This window comes from Eubalaena glacialis, chromosome 1 (assembly GCF_028564815.1).
Source record: "Eubalaena glacialis isolate mEubGla1 chromosome 1, mEubGla1.1.hap2.+ XY, whole genome shotgun sequence".
NCBI classification, from domain to species: domain Eukaryota; kingdom Metazoa; phylum Chordata; class Mammalia; order Artiodactyla; family Balaenidae; genus Eubalaena; species Eubalaena glacialis.
Window position 1 is genome coordinate 205,204,772 of NC_083716.1, and position 19,629 is coordinate 205,224,400.

The following is a 19,629-nucleotide window of genomic DNA, read 5'->3' on the forward strand; positions in this document are numbered from 1 at the left end:
GCCACCACAAGTCACAAAAGAAAATAGGTTCCTTGGCTTTCGGCTCCTTTATCCCTTATTAGGGCTGTGCTTTGTCCACAGGGGCACACTATGTTAGAACATTTGAACTTTACCAGAAAGGTGTTTGTATCTAATTTCAAATTATGAATTCCTGAACATCGGATGATATACATTCTGCTATACACTCAGGGGCCCCTTAGAGTTTGGAGCGTGAGAGGCGTTAAGTAACTCCGTCCTGCGTATTTGCAAGGGGCTTTGACATCCAAGGAGCCGCTGAGAAACAGTTATTGGTATTGAGAAAAAGGGAGGTTAAGTCACCCTGAAAAAAAACAAAACAAAACTGGAGAGCTGCCTGCATTTCACTCTACTGCCTCTGGAAGAGGTGTGTTATCTAAAGTGCTTTCATCATGAATAATGATTGAGAAACTGCCTTTACTCTCCCGACTACTGTACTCCCAGGCAGAAATCCATGGGCTGGTGCCCACGGTGTCTATCTGGAACTTGGTTATCACACACGTTTAGAGCAACCCGTCCTCCAGCCTGAAAGGCAGCGAAAGGGAGGAGCCGGGATACTCCCGGTTAGCCGCGTTTCTAAGGTCAGACCCAACCAAACCCAGTACTTTTTCCGCGTCTGGTTCTTCAGGTCATTTCGGAATCGGCTACCTTTGTTTACATTTTGAGCTTGGCTCAGCACCAGAAAGCATCCGTGCTTTCTAAAAATAGAAGCATCTTGCATTTGTAGACGGTGCTGGGGGGAGCACAGGTCATTCTCCTGGGTACGGGAGGACGCCTCTCCTGCAACACGTGCGGGGTGTGGCAAAACCTTTGAATAACAGGGGCCGTTTAAGTGAGGCGGGGGTTCGGGTAAAGGCGAGGAGGTTGGTGTGGGGCAAGCAAAGCGCGGAAGCTGTACGGGGATTCTTCTAGAAAGTGGGGTGGGAAAGGAGCTAGGGAGGGCGTGTGGAGGGAAGGGATCTGTGTCAGAACGTGCGTGTGAGCGGATACAAAACCCGAGAGAGGCGTGAGCAGCGCTGTGTGTGCGAGCGGGAGCGAGGGGCGCCGGCTCGGGGTGTGTGCGCCTGGGTGAGTGACACTGAGGGGCGGGCTGGCCGGCCGGCCGGCGGGCGGGGGCAGCCTACGAGGGGCGGGAGTGTCCCTGCGTGGAGCGGGCCGACCCGGAGTTGTGTCAGTGAAGGAATCTAGCCCGGGGGCCGAACCGGCTGCGCCCTCCGCCGCGAGCGCCGGCTGCGCGGGGCGAGCTCCGGACGGCGCGCGGCCCAGGCAGCGGCTCCTGCTCCGCCCGCCCTCCGCGCCGCAGGGGCCGCCACCGCCGCCGCGCCTCCACCGGCGACCGCGCCCCCGATCCCTGTTCCCCGGCCCGGGACGGAGCGGCCGGCGCTCGGCACAGAGGTAAGCCCGGGATCCCCGGCCGCCGCCGCCGCCGCCCGGGAACCCCTCCCCGCCAGCCCGCCGGGCCCGGGCCGGGACGCGGGGCTCGGGCGGACGCGGCGGGGCCTGCGCGGCCGGGACGGTGGCTGAGCCCGGGCCGCGCGATCCGCAGCCTGGGCCGCCCAGCCCCAGCCGCCTCCCGGGGCGCTGGGTGTGGCCCCCCGCTCGGCGCCGACGCGGGCTGGCCGCGCGGACCGGACGCGGAGGTCGCCGTCCTTCCTTTCTCGGGCCGGCGCGGGCGAGCTGGCCGGCGGGCGGGAGGAGGCGCCGGGTGCGGCGCACATTCGCGCGCCCGGGGCGAGCGTGTGGCCGCCGCGCTCCGACGTGGACCCGCCCGCCCCGGATCTGAATCGGCCGCGGTCCCTCGCCTGCCCTCCCCCGCGCGAGCGTCCCCTTCCACCCGCCCGGCGGACGGAGACCCACCCCCTCCCGCCGCCCTCCCGCTCCGAGCCGCCTCCGCCGGCAGCGTCTCGCCCTCGATCGCCGCCCGGCCCGGGGGCCGCGGGTCCGGAGAAACCCGCGCCCCTTGGGCGCCAGGCGGGAGCAGGATGCGGCGACCCCCGGTGCCGGCAAAGTCGCTGCAGTTGCCCGCGGCGTGACAGGAGTAGATGCCGAGCGACCCGGCCGCGGGACGAAGCGGTCGCGCTGCCGCGTCTGGGCGGGCGGACCCGTAGTCGGCCGACAGCGGCCCGAGCCCAAGACAGCGGTGGCTCCGGAGATGCGAGAGGGTCTTCCCGCTCTCTCCACACGCTCGACTTTTCCGAGTCTTGGAAGATCAGCCCCGCTCTCTCCCACTCTGTTCGGCAGTTAATACTTACTGCAGACGTAGGAGGTGAATGGCTGAGACTTTACCTGGACGGGGATGCGACTGAAACCTCCCATCTTCTCAACTGGAGGTTTCCACCTCTTGGGGGTTTGGTGTGTGTGTTTGTGAACTTCCTGAGCCTTCAATTCCCAGCAGTCCGGGTTTTAGCAGATGCCAAGGTTTTGGAGACCTGACATGTAAAGATTCTTTCTGTGCAGCATTTTCCTTTGAGTGTATTACAGAATCTGTAGCTTGAGAGCTAGTGAAAAACCTTGAACTTAAAACACAGTCTCTTTCTTTACATAAAATATTATGTGTAATATTTTTCACTTGCTTATTTACATTTTAAAAAATGTTACATTAAAAACTTTTACCAATCCTCTTGCAAGTAAGAAAAAAACGACTCTGAAATTTTAGAACCTATGCAGAGGAAGAGGCTTTATGCCAGTATTTAAAAGAGTAAGGTCGTGTAACCTTTATGACCGGTTTAGTTTGTCTTCAAGGAACGATTCATTGCCATTATGATTGATTTTGTTATCTAGAGATAAAGCAGATGTGCAATATGGCAGGGAAAAGAAGGGACAGGAAGTCAGAAATTGCTTCATTCTGGAAAAGAAATAAAGAATATTCAAGTAACAAATACAGTGACTTTGAAAGATACTCTGAAAGTGAAGTCTACAGTTGCTTTCTGGATAAAGTATTTGATTGGCCTTATAAATTGTATCAACCAGAAAGCAGTGTGTTGTATGGGTGGGGGCAGTTTTTATCAAGTAATTGTAGTGTTTTTAAAAAATCTGTGTATGAAGATATTTGTTGGAGCTCTAAGTGGGGAAAAATCAACTGTGGGAATGATTTTCTATTTGGACAAGGCAAATACTGCTGCAGTCTCTAATTAGAGTTTTGGATTAAACTCAAGCTTTGTTAAAATCTATTTTATGGGGCAGCAGAACAAAAAATATGTCCGATTCTTTGTGTGGCTTTAAAAATACACACACACACACACACACACACACACACACACACACACACGACTAGCTCCAAAGGATAATTTGCATAAAAATACAATCACTTGAATGCAGGGAATATTTAAGAGGATAGTAAAAAAAACTCAACATCTGGGGAAGGAGTATATTAATTGGAAATGTTCTTTCTTTCTTTAATCCTTGCCTCTGAAAATATTAAATAATTTTCTAGGAATCAACTTAGTTTAAAGTACTTACTTAGGCAAAATGATCAAGACTCCTTTTGTATTCATTTTGTTTTAGGGAGCCCCCTAATGAAAGCCTTCAATTGACTGTTTCTGTGCTTGCACTGATTTTCAAGTGGCCTTTGTGGGGATAGGTGTCTGTGGGCTTGTGAGTCTGCTTGGGCAACCTCTGTAATGATCAGGAAAAGAAAATGCTTAGGCCACACCATTTCAGTCTTTGATGCACTGCCAATAGGAAGCATCTCAAAGACCTGCTTTGCCGTGCAAATGGAAATACTTTCCATCAGAAGTTAAGCTTTAGAAATGTTTCATTTTTGGTTCTAAGTTTTATCAGTTTCTCAGCCTCTGATCATAGAGTTGTGCTGTTGTTATCAATGAACATTCATTTATGGCTTTTGTGTTGAAGGCACCTAGGTGGTCTTCATCCTGTTTACCTTTACACAGCTTTAATCAGTGTCTTATGAGGCAGGACAAGAACTTTTGGTTACAGTTTGATAAATGGAAAAAGTTGAGGTTGCTCATGGTAAGATCTAAGCTGCTACCACCTGTCTCGCCATATGATTAGAGTGGAGTGGGTTTTGTATTAGACAGATACTGCTTACTCACTGCTCCCTTGTGCTTCTTTTCCAGTCATCTTCTGTAGACCCTTTACTGTTATTTGACTGTGATAATTGAATCAGATGGCTGTTATAATTTTTGTACACAGAACAGTTGCTTTCACAAGCATGACATAGGACATGAGGGCAGATACATAATATGGGCAGATTTAAGTGATGGAGTCTATTTATTGATCTCTGAATGATCGTGCCTAATTCAGCCAATCAATTCATTCCATCACTGTTCTGTCTTAGAGTGTAATCACACAATTAGAATGTGATTTTCACGATAGAAACAGTTAAAAACCCAGTACACATAATTATAGAAGAAAAACAAACTTTTCTTTTTTCTTCCATGTTTTGGAAGTAGTCTGCTATGAAGGTGTTATTTCCTTGACACATCAAAATGGCTAATTTGGAGTTGTGATGCTTGTTATGTAAATAGGCCATATGTTGAATTTCTATAGAAGTTTATTCGTTCAGTGTTGTGATAATGGATAGGATCCCCTAAGTACCATAGCTAAGAAAAATAGTCTGTGAGGATGCATTTCTCTCTATTTATATCCTTCCCATTATTTTTGTTTAACAGCTAGAGTTTTTATTTTCTAACAAAAATATTCTTAAATGTGATGGTGTTATTTACCCTTATACATACAAATCTTTCTCTCTAGTCCTGACACAAACTCTATTCTCATTTATGCACCTGTTTAATAGTTTTCATGGTTGATGTCCTGTTGTTAGGCCAACGGCTGCATGCCTATCGACTTTTTATATCCTCTGCTAAACCTCTTCCTTTCACACTGAAAAGACTTTTCTTTCCTTCATACTGTTAGCGTTCTCTTCATCACCCAGACTGGAGACCTAGGAACCATCCCTGACTCTTCTCTCTCTCGTTCATTCCATTAGTAAAATCGGGCACCAAGTCCTGTTAACTCTTCCTTTGTAAGAGTTTTTCCGAGCCAGCTCCCACATTTCCTTGGCATTCCTCACTCCCCACACCCCGATAGCCCAGGCCCTCGGCCCTCCCTATTCTAGGATGATTATAATCTGCTACATCCCGTCTCTCTGTAATTGAGTTCTCCCCATGCTTCGCACTTCATCATATCAACCTTCCTAAAGCCTCTTCTCCTTAGAATTCTTATCCAAGGATTGTCTCACAGGAAGTCTGAGTTGTACTCAGATTTGTCTGATTCCAAAGCTAGTGCTCTTTCCACTAGTTCAAATTCTTTTTATGCCCCCTCCCCCTCCCACCACCTTTGGTCCAACATCTCAACCTGGTTTTTATTTTTTTTTAATTAATTAATTTATTTATTTTTGGCTGCGTTGGGTCTTCGTTGCTGCGCGCGGGCTTTCTCTAGTTGCAGTGAGCGGGGGCTACTCTGCATTGCTGTGCGTGGGCTTCTCATTGCGGTGGCTTCTCTTGTTGTGAAGCATGGGCTCTAGGCGCACAGGCTTCAGTAGTTGTGGTGCACAGGCTCAGTAGTTGTGGCTCACGGCCTCTAGAGCACAGGCTCAGTAGTTGTGCACGAGCTTAGTTGCTCTGCGACATGTGGGATCTTCCCGGGCCAGGGCTCGAACCCGTGTCCCCTGCATTGGCAGGCGGATTCTTAACCACTGTGCCACCAGGGAAGCCCCTCAACCTGGTTTGAATATACCTCACTCTTGCCCAAATTTTACTTACCAACCTTATTTTCTACTTTTCTAACGTGAACCTTCTATTCCTACTAATTGGATCTCACTGTCCTTCTAAGATGACTTTGTACCCTTTTGTTCATGCTCTCCCTTTTAGAATGTCTTTTCCTTTTTCCTCTGACCTAAGCACAATCTCCAAGTTAAGTCTGCTTGCCCTAATCATGTTACTCTCATTGGATTCTTCCTCTTCTGCCCTTTGGTCTACATCATTCTTTAGACCAATAGATACTCTCTTATACGACTGTGTTCACAATTCTTGCTTTCCCAACGAGATTGCAAGTTCCTGGAGGGCACTGATGTACCTTGTATGCTATCTTTGAACCGTCTACAAGCTTTGGGCATAGCAAGCCCTTGATAAGTAGACCTATAGAATCAATAAACTAGAAAGGTGAATTTGTTTTTTTAAAGATGGGCTTTGATATTGCCTGTGTACTGCTCATCATCATGTCCTCAGAGCCTAGCTTGCAGCTTGACACCTAGTCATGACCTCAATAAATATTTGTTAACAGAGAAATTAATGTTGACATTGGATAAAATGGACACGAGTTTGAAGGAGGCGTAACTACTCCATGGATTGTAAAACTAGGACCGATGGGTGTGAGTTTCAGGGAGACAGATTTGGGGTCAGTATAAGGAAGGTGGTCCTGTTGTGGATTGTGCTAGTTCATGAGGTGGTAAGACCCCATGATTAAATGTATTTAAGCATGAGCTATACCATATACCAGGCAATGTCTCAATACGTGCATCATCTCTGTTCTTCCTCAAAGCAGTGCTACTGCCCCCCTCCCCCCCATTTTACCGACAGGCAATACTGAAGCCTAGGAAGGTTGAGTAGTGAGTACATTGTACAGCAGGTGTCAGCCCAGGCAGTTTGAGGGCAGCCACTGAATATGTACTGGATGAAGAAAGGATGCAAACATCAGATGGCCATTAGGATTTTTAAGGGCCCTTCCTAACGCTAAGATTGAGTCTTTAATTCTCCTTTCGGGATCAAGATGCTAATTGTTGCCAAGCAGTAATTCATTAACAGCGGCACCCAATTCCTAGAAATTCAGAACAAAGTGAATACAATCATCGTCATCATCATGATGGCCACCACTTAGTGATCATCTCATTTAAACCTAACAGCTCTCTTGCAAGGTAGGGATTATGTATCCTTTTAAGGAGGGGGCTCTAGGAAGTTACATAGCTTGATCAATCTGCAGAGTTGATCGGTGGCTTTTTTCTTACACCACCCTTTAAGGTAATTCGTGGTGATACGGGAAATATTTACCTATCAGTTCGGCACAGACACTGACCAATCAGAGAGGCCACCAGCCATATACCACGCTGTAGCTCTTCCCAGGGATGAAAGTCCCCTGAGGTGATGTTGAGGCCAAGTCCAAAGGGATGTGAAAGATTTGGTAATATACCAAGACCACACGTCTGGAGCTCCAGAACACTAGTGACTTTTTTCTGTGTTCAGCGTTTATCTGATTTTATACATGATGTGTAGTACTATTAAAGAAAAAAAAGCCTTCACCTGTAATTATATTTCACATATATTTCTAAATAAAGAAAAGTAGTTTTGCAATGGTCATGTTGTATCTTCCATATAAATGGCAGGGCCTTCTTCCTCATTCCTTTTCTACCTTTTACTTTCCTCCAGTCAGAGGCTCATCTGTCTGGACACCATCCCCTCTTGCTTCCTCAGGGATCTTGCTCCATGATCTCGCTTTCCTTCAGGGTCTCAACCAGCCTTCTCTCTCGTTGCATAAGCATTCATAAGCCTTTTCGTTCTTTAATAACAAGAGAAGTCAAAACAAACAAAACCCCTGCGGCCCCTTCCCTGTCGGTCTGGTCACGTTGCATCTCCCTCCTGGGCTGAGAAGGCAGCTCCTTGAAGAACAGGTCCTCACGCTACACCCCCACCTCCCCAGCCCTCTACAGCCCTGTCCTCTCGTAATGGCCACGTCTGTCCTGCAGACCTCCAGATTCATTGGCCAGGAGGCTCTGGTGTTACTGATCACTACTCCTTGAAACCTTGCCCACCTGTTTTCTGAGTCATTCCTTTCCTGATGTCTTTCCTGTTGCCCAACCGCTCTGCATTAGACTTCTCTGCTGGTTCCTCTCCTCCTCCCAGACCTCGGTACCCTCTAGGGTTCCCCCTTCAACCCTCTGCTCACCTCTTCTTTTCTTCTGCTACCACCTATATGCCATCGATTCCTAAATCTGCAGCTCTGAACTCTCCTGACATCTGCTCCAGGTGTCTTAAACTCAGGGAGTTCAGAACTCTACTTCTGCAGCCAGCATATTCCTTCTGGGTTCTCTACCTCAATTGATGAAACCCACTTGACCAAGTTTAAAATCCGGGAGCTGTTCTAGGATCCTCACTCTTTCTCAACCCGTACTTTTCATTGATGACTAAGCTGTGTAAAAACTGTCTTCTCAAACCCTTGAATCTGCCCTCACCTCTCTAGGCCATTACCACCATGAGTGCCTAGGTTCAGGCCCTCATCACTCTCTTGAGGTTTACTGCAGTAGCCTTGTAACTGGTCTCCCTGCCTTCTGCCTGGCCTGCTTCCAACCCCTTCCCCACACTGCCGCCTTTCTAAAAGGCAAATTTGATCATGGACTCTCTGCTGCTTCAAATCCTTCAGCGGAGCCACTGTTTCTCCAGGATAAAATCTAAGCTCCCTAGCCTGGCACAAAAGCTCCTTTGTGATCTGGGCGCTCCCTTCGGGTGTGTATCAAAGTCTTCTCTGATGATCCTGGTCCCCACTGACTACCCCTGCCCGCAGCATCCCTACTAAAGGAAATGAGTTGTTACAGGAGAGAAACGAGAGGAGGGATGGAAACAGAGAAGAGATTGAAGAACTGTGCTGTCCAGTACCATGGCCACTAGCTGCCTGTGGCTGCCAAGCACTTGAAATGCACCTAGTCCAAACTGAGATGTGTTATGAGTGTGAAATACACCACGGGTTCAGACTTGGTATGCAAAAAGGAATGCAAAATAGCTCATGAACAAATTTTATTGATTACATGCTGAGACAGTAACATTTTGGATATAATGGGTTAAATAAAATATATTATTACAATTAATTTCACGTTTCTCTTTATCTTATTTTTTTTTAACATGGCTACTAGGAAATTTTGAACTACCTGTGTGGCTCGCATAATAGTCGTATTGGACAGCATTGTTATAAAACATCTCCTTGTTCCCAGGAGATGCATCCTGTATGAGCCAAGCCCAGGAGCTTTTTGAATGATTAAGTCAGCCCTACAGGTATAGAGAAGCAGCAGTTGCTCAGTTTCTTAAATCCACAGATATTAAAGTGCTTTAGGTAAGATTCAGAATCAGAGAGACAGATTGTGAAAACTACAACCAGGAGTCCTTCATACAGTGTGCACGGGGCTAAAATCACGAGTCTGGCACATCTGTCTCGCCAGGCCCACCCAGTCACCATCAGGAGAGGGAAACAGGGATACCGTGTGCTACAGGGAGGATTTGAGGTAGACAGGAGGAGCAAGGGCAGGGCGAGTGGAGTCCCGGGAAGCCTCTTGCTTGTGAGGTACAGACAAAACACCAAGAGCCACGCCTAGGTCTCTGAGATTCCCCCATCCTGCCATGGACCCTTTCCCAGTGGGAGAAGTCCCAGGTCCTCCACTGTCTTGAGCCTCAATAATATGTACACGATAAAGCCATTGTGCATCAAACAAAATGACGTGCCCAACAACTAGTACTCCTCAGTTATGCCTTAAGATACTGAGGACAGCAGTCTGTGGATCATTTGGCCCAGAAGGCTTGAGGAAGGTACACGGGCTGTCACAAGGACCCAGAAGATAATATGTCCTAAGAGATATGCAGAGCTTTGTTTTCAAGTGGAAAAGCCAACCAGTGATGGGAAAGCAGAGCTTACCAGGATGGAGCAGGAGGGAGAAACCTGGAGGTGATGGGAAGAAACCATGACTATCACGGGAAAAATTCAGCGGAATCAGGTGCCGGTGACTCTGATAGGCAGTGGGACTCAGCGCCTCTCTCCTGGTGGTTTGTGTGCTGTGTTCTGTTGAGCCCTTTGGTTCTGAGAAGAATGCCCCTGGGCAGTTGTTTTGATTTGCTTTTACATATTAGGCATTAGTATAAGATTCTGGTAGGAGGAAAGGTTCTTATGCTAAAAATAAAAGTTTGAAAGTCATACCTGTACAGAGACTGGCCTGAGAAAGTGGTGACCACCCTGGTGTGGTGATTGCTTCCCCAGTTGCAGGATCTGGGACCAGTTCGGGCGCTTGGCAGGAGCTACAACTCCTTTCCACCTGCACCCGAGTGACTCTCCATTGGGTTGACCATGCAGTCTGTCTGGCCTTACCTGGGAAGCCAGAACTGTCTCATTCTTGGGTACCACATTTTCACTTTGTGCCCCAGGTTCTCTCTCACATTTCCAAGTCCCTGATTTGAGGTCTTGTGTAGGAATCTCAGATTGCCTTGGGTAAGGATCCCATCACATATCTCCAAGCCTTCTTAAGCCAGTAGTCTTGCCTCTGAGCTACAAGCCCTACAGTAAGCACTTGCTGGTCCCTTTCAAGCTTCTACTAACACCTGCCAGCAATGGGCAGGAAACTCAGCTAGTTTAATAGGTATTTGTGGAATTGAAGAGCTTGCCTGGATACTGGCTGTTCCCTGATTCCAGACCCCTGACACCAGACACTGTTTGGCTGCCCCACTGGTCTCTGGGTCCCATTTGTACCACATGTGCAACTTGGGAGGGGAAGGGGAAGGCAAGTATAGGGCTGATTTTCCTAAATTATGGTACATCTGCTTCTTTGTTCCCTGTGAGAAGGCTGGTCTTAAGTGTGGGCAAGAAAGGTGGCTGCCTTTATGGTGTGATTTCAGAATTCATTCTACTCAAAAGGGCTTTTCAAATATCAACACTTTCTCTTTCCTGCTCTCTAATATGCAAAAGCCTACATGATAAGAACTCTATTCTCTTTCCTAAGACCAGTATGGGTTAGAAGAGAAGGAAAACAGATTTGATTTGATAGTTGAAAAGCCTGGTTCTGACTCATGTAATTGGCTGGCTGTAATGAACTTGAGCCAATTATTTAATCTTCCTGAACCTCAGTTTTCTCATTTATGGAGTGAAATTAATAATACCTACTTGCTTTGTTATGATTTTTTTTTTTAATTTGTTTTATTTATTTATTTTTGGCTGCATTGGGTCTTCGTTGCTGCGCGCGGGCTTTTCTCTAGTTGCGGCGAGCGGGGGCTTCTCTTGTTGCCGAGCACAGGCGGCGTGCGGGCTTCAGTAGTTGTGGCACGTGGGCTCAGTAGTTGTGGCTTGCGGGTTCAGTAGTTGTGGCTTGCGGGCTCTAGAGCACAGGCTCAGTAGTTGTGGCTCACGGGCTTAGTTGCTCCGCGGCATGTGGGATCTTCCCGGACCAGGGCTCGAACCTGTGTTCCCTGCATTGGCAGGCAGATTCTTAACCACTGCGCCACCAGGGAAGCCCTGTTATGATTTTTTACGACTAACTAAAACAAGGTGTAAAGTGCCCAGCCTCAGGGCCTAAAATGCAATGCTATGAAAGTGGTAACTTAAACTGGTCAGACATGTGCTCCTTAGACTGAATGATTTTATAGACCCTTCCCTGAGACTGATAAGAAGGAGATAAGAAACCTGGGCCAGGAGGGCCAGAATTCAGCCATCCCTGGGTGAAAAAGGACCAGAAGGAAGTTGCCTCCACATTCTGCTTAAGGCCCGTCCTGCCTAATGGTTTGCATTTGTGAAAATATTCATCTGGGATTATGAATACAACATGAAGCCATGGAAAAAAAGGCATGTTTACATCCTCTGCCAGGGTAATATAAGAATAAACAAAGCAAGTTTTTGAGTCTCTGAATAGTCAGGTGCACTGCCATCAAAATAAACTTTTATTTCTATTCTTTGCTGATAAATTATAGATAAAGGAAGCCACTAAAATACCCTGAAAAGGAAGATTCATATACAAATTAGATACCAGGGACAGATTTCACACTTACTTTGTAGGAGCCATTCTTTCCTTAACTGTGGGTGTTTGGGAAGTTCTTTTATTGTAGCCTTTGTTGCTTACAAGAAGGGGAGAAAAGCTTTAGTATACTCAGGAGAGAATGGTTTTGATTGGAGGCAGCGTTGTTCTCAGTGAGGGCTCACTTTCTTATATTGTAGTGCTTGCTAATACATAACCGAGAAAACCTATAAACAGCGGTAAGATAGTCTGATCTGACATACTGCCACTTATGATCGACCTGTGTTTATTACAGGAACGTGGGCAGTCCTATAATTTTTAAAGGGGAAAGTGGAAGATGTTATGCTGGCTACTGTGACTGCTAATGTCCTGATCTAGAAGGTCTTTGTCCTTTCTCATTCATTTCTCCTGTGAAGTCTGAATGGTGGACTGGATTTAGTACATGCAGGGGGCTGCCAGTGACTTCCTGGGCTCTTGATGTAATCTCGATCGCCCCACTGCAATACCACAGCCTCAGTATAGTGTCATATTCAACCTGAGAATACTCAAGGAGAGAGTATAAACCTACTACCTCTAAAATTAAAAATAAAAGCATTAAAAATAGTATTTAGTGCTGGTTTGTGGCACTGAATATATAAACTCATTTATTGTTCTGGTAGTCCCAGAGCAAGAACTGTTGTAGTTGCAATGGGTGATATCAACTAAGGTTGTCATGACAACATTAATTTATCATTTCCAAACTTTGGTAGGATTTCACCTTCTGAATCTCCTGGATTGTCTTTAAATTTATAGTTATTTCTCATTTATTAAGGCGAGGCATATTTAGCTATTGCTTACATAAATGCACTGAGTATCTTCATGAAATTTACTGATGTGAAATTAGAAGCATAGAAGGTGGGCACTGGAAAGAGATATTGGATGCTGTGGTCTGACAGTCTCCCCAGAAGCAGGAATCCCTTCCACAGTATCCCAGTCAGCCAGCTGCCGTTCGAACCCTGCCAGGAATGAGGTGGTCACAGTTTTGTGACACTGAAGACCGCTGCCCACGGTAGCCTGCAGTGCTCCTAGATCTTGAGCCCCTTTAGATTTGGACCTTGTCTCATTTGTGGTTGGACCAATACTCATTATCACGCACATCAGATACTGAAATCTGCCTCCCCGTAGCTTCCCTGTTCATCTCCTATCGCCCTTTGGCATGCCACAGAATAGTCATGCACCTGAGTGTGGTAGATCTTCACATATTTGACCATCGCTATTGTATCCTGTTCGAAGTCTTCTCTTTTCAGGCTTACGTGGTCCCAGTTCTTTTGGCTGAGATTCGCCATCCTGTTAACACTCTGGTCGCCCGCCACTCTGCCTGTGCCATTTTAAAAGCGAGGCATCTTGAACTCAACACCCTGCTCCTGAGTTCTCTGAGTGGCAGAGGACACACGGCTGCAGCTAACTCCCCGTCCAGGGCACCTTCTTTTGCTGATCTAGTCAGATCCTGTGTTGGCCTCCATTTTAAATGAGGGGCAGCACGTTGTTAGTTTATATCCAAAGTCAAGTAAAACTTCCCAGTCTCTTTCTGGACAACCCCTACAAATCCAGCTCTCCCGTATTCTGTATCTGTGCAGTTAACCTTGGGAACACACGTAGGGGACTTTACCTTTATTCTCGTTACATTTTGTCCCTTTTCGGCAAATCATTTTTCCTCTCCATCAAGACATTTTTGAATTCTAATTTCTAAAAGTTCAATCTCTCAGTGGTACATTTTTCACTTATTTGTCAATTACACTTTTTGAGAAAGGTACTTCCTCTGTCATTGATAAAATGTGGACCAAGACAGGCCAAAGAGAGAGCCCTGTGACTTTCTACAAGAGACTTTTTGACATCCATACATGAATTTTGTTAGCTGTTTTTTGTTTCTTTGTTTGAACTAGTTCGATCATCTCGCACTCGTGTTTACTTTCTTGCCCCCAAGCTCTCTAAGAGGATGCAGTTAGGAAAGACTTAGTCAGATGCCTTAGTGACACTATCCTTATTGATCCACTTATTGCCAATCATAGAACTATATTACGAAATGAAACAAGATGAATTGGAGTAACTTTTAGATTGCATTCATTTTTCTTTTGAAAAGTTTACTAAAAAACATATGTAGGGCTTCCCTGGTGGCGCAGTGATTGAGAGTCTGCCTGCCGGTGCAGGGAACACGGGTTCGAGCCCTGGTCTGGGGGGATCCCACATGCCGCGGAGCAACTAAGCCCGTGAGCCACAGCTACTGAGCCTGCGCGTCTGGAGCCTGTGCTCCGCAATAAGAGAGGTCGCGATAGTGAGAGGTCCGCGCACCGCGATGAAGAGTGGCCCCCGCTTGCCACAACTAGAGAAAGCCCTCGCACAGAAACGAAGACCCAACGCAGACAAAAATAAATTAATTAATTAATTTAAAAAAATATGTAAATATTTTTAATTTATTAAAAAATAATTTTGTAAAGTAAATTCATACTTCACCTATAATTTCAACTCACATGAACTTGTTTGGTTCAAAGGATTGCTTTTTTGTGTATCATTCAGTTCTCTTTATGGAATCATTGCTTTGGAAACTAATTGGTGGTGGGATAGGAAATCACTCCTTAGGTGTCACTCCAGCACATCATTATACTCACATCTCCTGGGACAGACAGTAATCAGGCTGAATCATGTCCAAGTAGCATGCTGGAGTCTATGTACATGGCTCCATGACAGTTTCACTAACTGTGACCATGACAGAGAATGCACTGATGGCATCATGTCACTAATGGATGTGTTTTCTCTAAATGGAAAATCCTGTATTATTCAAAGAGGGTTTTTTTCCTTCTCACACAAACTCTTTGACTTTTATATTAATATCAAATGTCTGTCACTTATACATATGGTGTTTGTGTACTATGTTTTGTTTTACTCGTGTACAAAATAGTCTTTTACACGCTTTTTACCTTGGACTTGATGGAAAGAAAAAATAATTTGAAAGAATAGTAGCACGAGGAACTCAAATCTGTAATAAGTCAAGGAATAAACTCTTGCTTCATGAAAATACTCCTCTTCGGTAGTGCTTTAGATTTTACAAAATACTCTCACAAGTTTTTTTTTGAAAAAAGTTTTTGCTGACTGTAAAAATAATTGCATACTCGTTGAATTTGGAAAAAATACTGAAATGGATAAAAGAGAATTAAAAGTCAGCTAAAATTTCACCACCCAGAGATTGTCATTGTTAGTATCTGGTGTGTTTTCCTTCCAGACATGGATGTATGTGTGGTTGTGAGTATGTGCATACGTGTGTGTGTGTGTGTGTTTAAACTAGCTTCATGGTGGACCTAGGCAGTTTGTACTGAGCAATCAGTGTGACATAGTAGTTAAAAGTGCTTTGGAATCAGACACTTGGAGATTTCAGTCCTGGCTATGCTACTCATGTAGTGACTGTAAATTGCTTAAACTATCAAAACTTCAATATCTACTTCTACAAAATAGGGATAATAATAGTATGTATCTAGTAGGTTTATTGTAAGAATTAATAAAATAATGAATGTAAAGTACATAGCATGGTGCATGCCTCATAGTAAATGCTCAGTAAATGTGAGCTATTGTTATTATACAGGTTTTCTTGTCTGTTTTCCTCACTTAAATTCTAGGGTAGCAATTTCTCTTGTCAAAAAACATTATTTGAGAAATATTTGGAATGACTGCATACATTTCAATATATGAATATACCTTAATGTAATCATTTCCCTATGCTTAGACCATTTCCAGTTCTTTGCTGTCATAAAGAGCACCACAGTTAATATCCTTTACATTTTTTTTTTGTGCATAGACAACAAAATGAATTACTAATGGCATTTTACAGAGAGGCAGAAAAAAATGATCAATTATCTCCTTAATATGCCAGGTTATATGCTTGGTTTTTTAATCTCAAAATTCTCATTTAACTCTTCCACAACCCCGTTGAGGTACATCTGTTACCCCTATTTTTGGATGAAAAAGCTCTGAGGGGAGACAAGTAGTTTGCCCAAGGTCACAGAGATAGTGGTGGTAGAGATGGTATTTGAAGCCAGCTGTCTGATTTCAAAGCTTAAGCTTTTCCATTCTGGCAGGCAGTTCATGCCTATCTTTTTAAGGCTGGCGGAATGAATAGTTACCATTGTGCTTTTCACAAAATGTCACTTGGTGCCACATAAAAGATAGGACACTTGGCTGGAGCTCTTGGCTTACTCAATACAGTACCTCTTGTGTGCGTATGTTCTTATATGTTTTGGAATCAAGCCTCATTAAAATAAGGTGCTAACTAAAGGAAATCAAACATTGGTATGATTATTTGATGAAAGCAAACCTCAGGGAAGAAAACATTTATTTAGTCAAAAACACAAAAGTCATCTTTGTTTTAGTTGGAGGGACTAGGCCAGAATTACTTATCTCCCTAGGAATCAGAGTATTTCACACAAATCAGTATAGGAATTAAACAATAACAGCCAAAGTAAATTGATGCTGTCAAAAGGGATTATAAGTTTCATTACTTGTATATTAGGGGTTGAAAGGAAAAACCTTTAGCCTTAGTTGTAAGATGCTACATCAGGAAAGGGCTGTAACCCTTGCTGTAGGTATAAGTATAGGTATAGGGGAGACATAACATTTACTGGGACAAACCCCCAAAGAATTATTTGGTGAACTGACAGGTTGTCTTTAAAAAGTCAGCCATTCGGAACATTTATCTTGGCAGCTCTCAAATCTGACTCACAGCGTGTAGTGTGGCAGTCAATTTTTGAAGGAAAAACGCATAATTAATATGAAAATCAAGGTATAAGGTATTGCCAGTCAGTACCCAACACACAGTTTCTTAGAACAAAGGAGCAATTGAAGTTGTCTTTTAATAGGGTAATCCTGGTTTGTCATTCTGTAGGTTTCAGTTCTTAGTAAAAATGAAAGAAAAAAAACCCCTAGTAGTAATATTTCATATCCAAGAGCTACTTTGTTGCAGAGCTTATACCCAACTCTTGTCTAGTCAAGAAAGTTATCTTTGGTTTTTGAGTTCTTGAATTTTCATAGCCCTTGAGCTTACACATTTGCCTTAGAAGTGTCCCAATTTTCCTTCAGTCATTTTAGTTCTTACAAGGGAGAAACAGTGTCCGTCGTAGCCCAATGACTAAGAAGGTTTGTATCGACACAGCACACCCACCAGCTTGGCCCGTGGAGAGTATGTGCCCCATCGTGGTTTGCAGGTGGGAAGGGCCCAGCGAGTTCAGTTTGGGCTTGCTGCACAGCTAGTGAGTAGTTAGAACTGTGCACAAGACGATGGGCTGTGAATCTGTGGATTGGATCCGAGATGTGGCTCCATCCAGCGCTCGCTCCGTAGCTGTCTAACACTGGGCAAAGTGCTTTACTGTCTCTGAGCCTCGGCTGGCTCCCTCTGCTTTCACACAGAGATAATGACTCCTGCACAAAGGTCATAGGGAGGATTAAATGCATTGAGCAAACCGGTGGGTGAACTCAAAAGTGCTTTCATGGTTAGCTCCCAAGTTATTAATTAATGGCCACAGGTCATGCCTCCCAAGGAGAAGCCGATTTACCATTTAAAATATTTTCAAATGAATAATGGGAATATTTGTAAAATATATGTAAAAATACACCACTCCTGGGGCTAACCTCACCAGACCCTCCTAACTCTTTGCTTCTACTCTATCCAGTAATAAAGGGACAGGCCCTTTCTCTGCCCAGGAAGCCCCCAGTGCCCAGCGAGCTTGGCATCTCTCAGAGCTTAACTACTCACTCCCGTGGCACATCCCTCGATGAGGGAAGGAAGCCCTTGGCATCAGTAGGTGGTTCCTTTGAACACAGTACAGACCTTTATAAAAATAGCCATTTAGATCTATTATGTTGTTCCAAGACAGAAGCAAAACTTGTATATCTGATGCATTATTTTAGCTTTCAACTAAAAAAAGGCTCACAATAAAAGACTATCAGATAGAAAAGCATATTCCAACAGGGTTGCATTATAAACAATTATAGGAAACTCTTTGATTATTAAAGCAATCATTTTGCCAAAGGGGAGAATGAAAGAGAAGAAGTTAGGAATTTTGACACTGGACATCACGCATACTTTTCTGAAGTCTCCTGTGGTTTCCCCCCAGCCCTGGTAATGTAGGCAAGGGCTCAGAAACTGCTTTTAAGTCTGGCTGCCAGAGAGTCAATCCCACCCCAGGGGCTGCGCTCATTCCCTTTCCCCCTGGGGCTGCTGCCGGCTAACCTCCCTGCCCTTTCTTGCCTCCCAGGTGGTCGTGGTGGCCCTTTCTCTCTGTCCTTTAAAAGGACAGGATTTGTTCATTGGCCACCCCAGCTTGGGCTCACTGTAGGACCCTTATGAAGGTGCTTCAGGTAATTAATGACTGAAATGTCTCTGTGGCATTCCTCGGAGATTGGCGGGGCGTGGGTAAACCAAGTGCTGGATGTTTTATACAAACCCCTATGAACACTTAGCAGTAGGGAGCCAACAGAGGGCCCGCGGAGCCCCGGACTCCTTGAGCCGGCTAGCTGGGAATGTTAACCCTGCTTGCCATACTCACCTTGAATCAATTTCTAAATTTTGTTTCTCCTTCTATGCAGGAAGCTATTCTGAATTTCCCTTATTTGCTTTGGTACCGCATTTCATTCAGCTCATTTCTTCATCAGCTATTTTTTGAACGTCTGCTCTGTACTAGGCAAAGTGAGAGGAACAAAAAGCAATCAAACATTGAAAAGGAGAGAACAGTTCACACCTCAGGTAGAAAGCAAGATATGCCTCCAGGGTTGAGAGAGAGGGAGAGGTTAAGTACGTAATACGTAATGGTTTTTTTTTTTTTTTTTTTGAGCTGTACTTTCTACAATAAATTGTACTGCCTAAAAATCTATACCAGTATTCATTTATGTAGCAAATCCCATTGTAATGAGAAGTTCTGTTATCTATGACTGGGACAAGCATCATTTAGAACACAATTTCAGGGCAGCAGAAGACTTTGGACAGTCCCTTGGAGTGAGTTGAAATGGAATTTGACCTATATATCAAGATTTTCCTTGATATTTTTCATTTCCATGTGTCAACAAATACTTGACTTGATATTAAAGCCAGTTAAATCCATATTTCTTGCTGTAGTCAGGTACAGCAACATATAACCAAGGGCAACATACCCCCACCAGCCATATTTTGTTAAGTACATGTATTTTATCATAAACCTACTTGACTGAACTACTTGCACATGAATAGGATGAAAATATCAACATAACTACCATTAAAAAAAAAGAAAAGCCAGAGAATCTCTGATCTAGTCCCTCGCCCTTCATTTAAGCAATCCCATAATTTATTTTGCTCACTTTCATCATAAGGAATGACAATATGGAAAAGATCTTGATTGTGGTAGCTGTGGTTTCTTTCTCTTTTCTCTAAAGGGTTCACTGTAACCCATTCTCCCAACTCCCATGCCAACCAGAGGATTTCTGAACACAGCCGCAAAGTGGCAAATAACAGTAAACCCAAGAGTCTCAGACTGTAGGAATCTAATGAATGTGATGAAAGGGAGAGTGAGGGGGAAGCCTCTTACTTACTCTTTTTCTGAACTTTTTTTCTTTTTTTAAAGTATTTGTTTATTTATTTATTTATGGCTGTGTTGGGTCTTCGTTTCTGTGCGAGGGCTTTCTCTAGTTGCGGTGAGCGGGGGCCACCCTTCATCGCGGTGCGCGGGCCTCTCACTGTCGCGGCCTCTCTCGTTGCGGAGCACAGGCTCCAGACGCGCAGGCTCAGTAATTGTGGCTCACGGGCCCAGTTGCTCCGCGGCATGTGGGATCTTCCCAGACCAGGGCTTGAACCCGTGTCCCCTGCATTAGCAGGCAGATTCTCAACCACTGCGCCACCAGGGTAGCCC

At 44.9% G+C, this 19,629-nt stretch overlaps 1 protein-coding gene across 5 annotated transcripts in view; it reads left to right on the forward strand.

Moving 5' to 3' along the window:
• The first annotated feature begins 574 nt into the window (after positions 1-574).
• The window catches only part of SPATS2L (spermatogenesis associated serine rich 2 like), a 165,724-nt gene continuing 146,669 nt past the window's right edge, over positions 575-19,629 (forward strand). The window contains exon 1 of one of the 5 annotated variants that reach the window (XM_061186132.1): positions 575-596. The gene's annotated coding sequence lies outside the window, so the exon portion shown is untranslated. Of the gene's footprint in view, positions 597-858; positions 879-971; positions 1,084-1,142; positions 1,411-19,629 lie in introns of those variants that run through there. The other 4 variants (XM_061186124.1, XM_061186116.1, XM_061186167.1 and 1 more) reach the window with 4 other exon arrangements.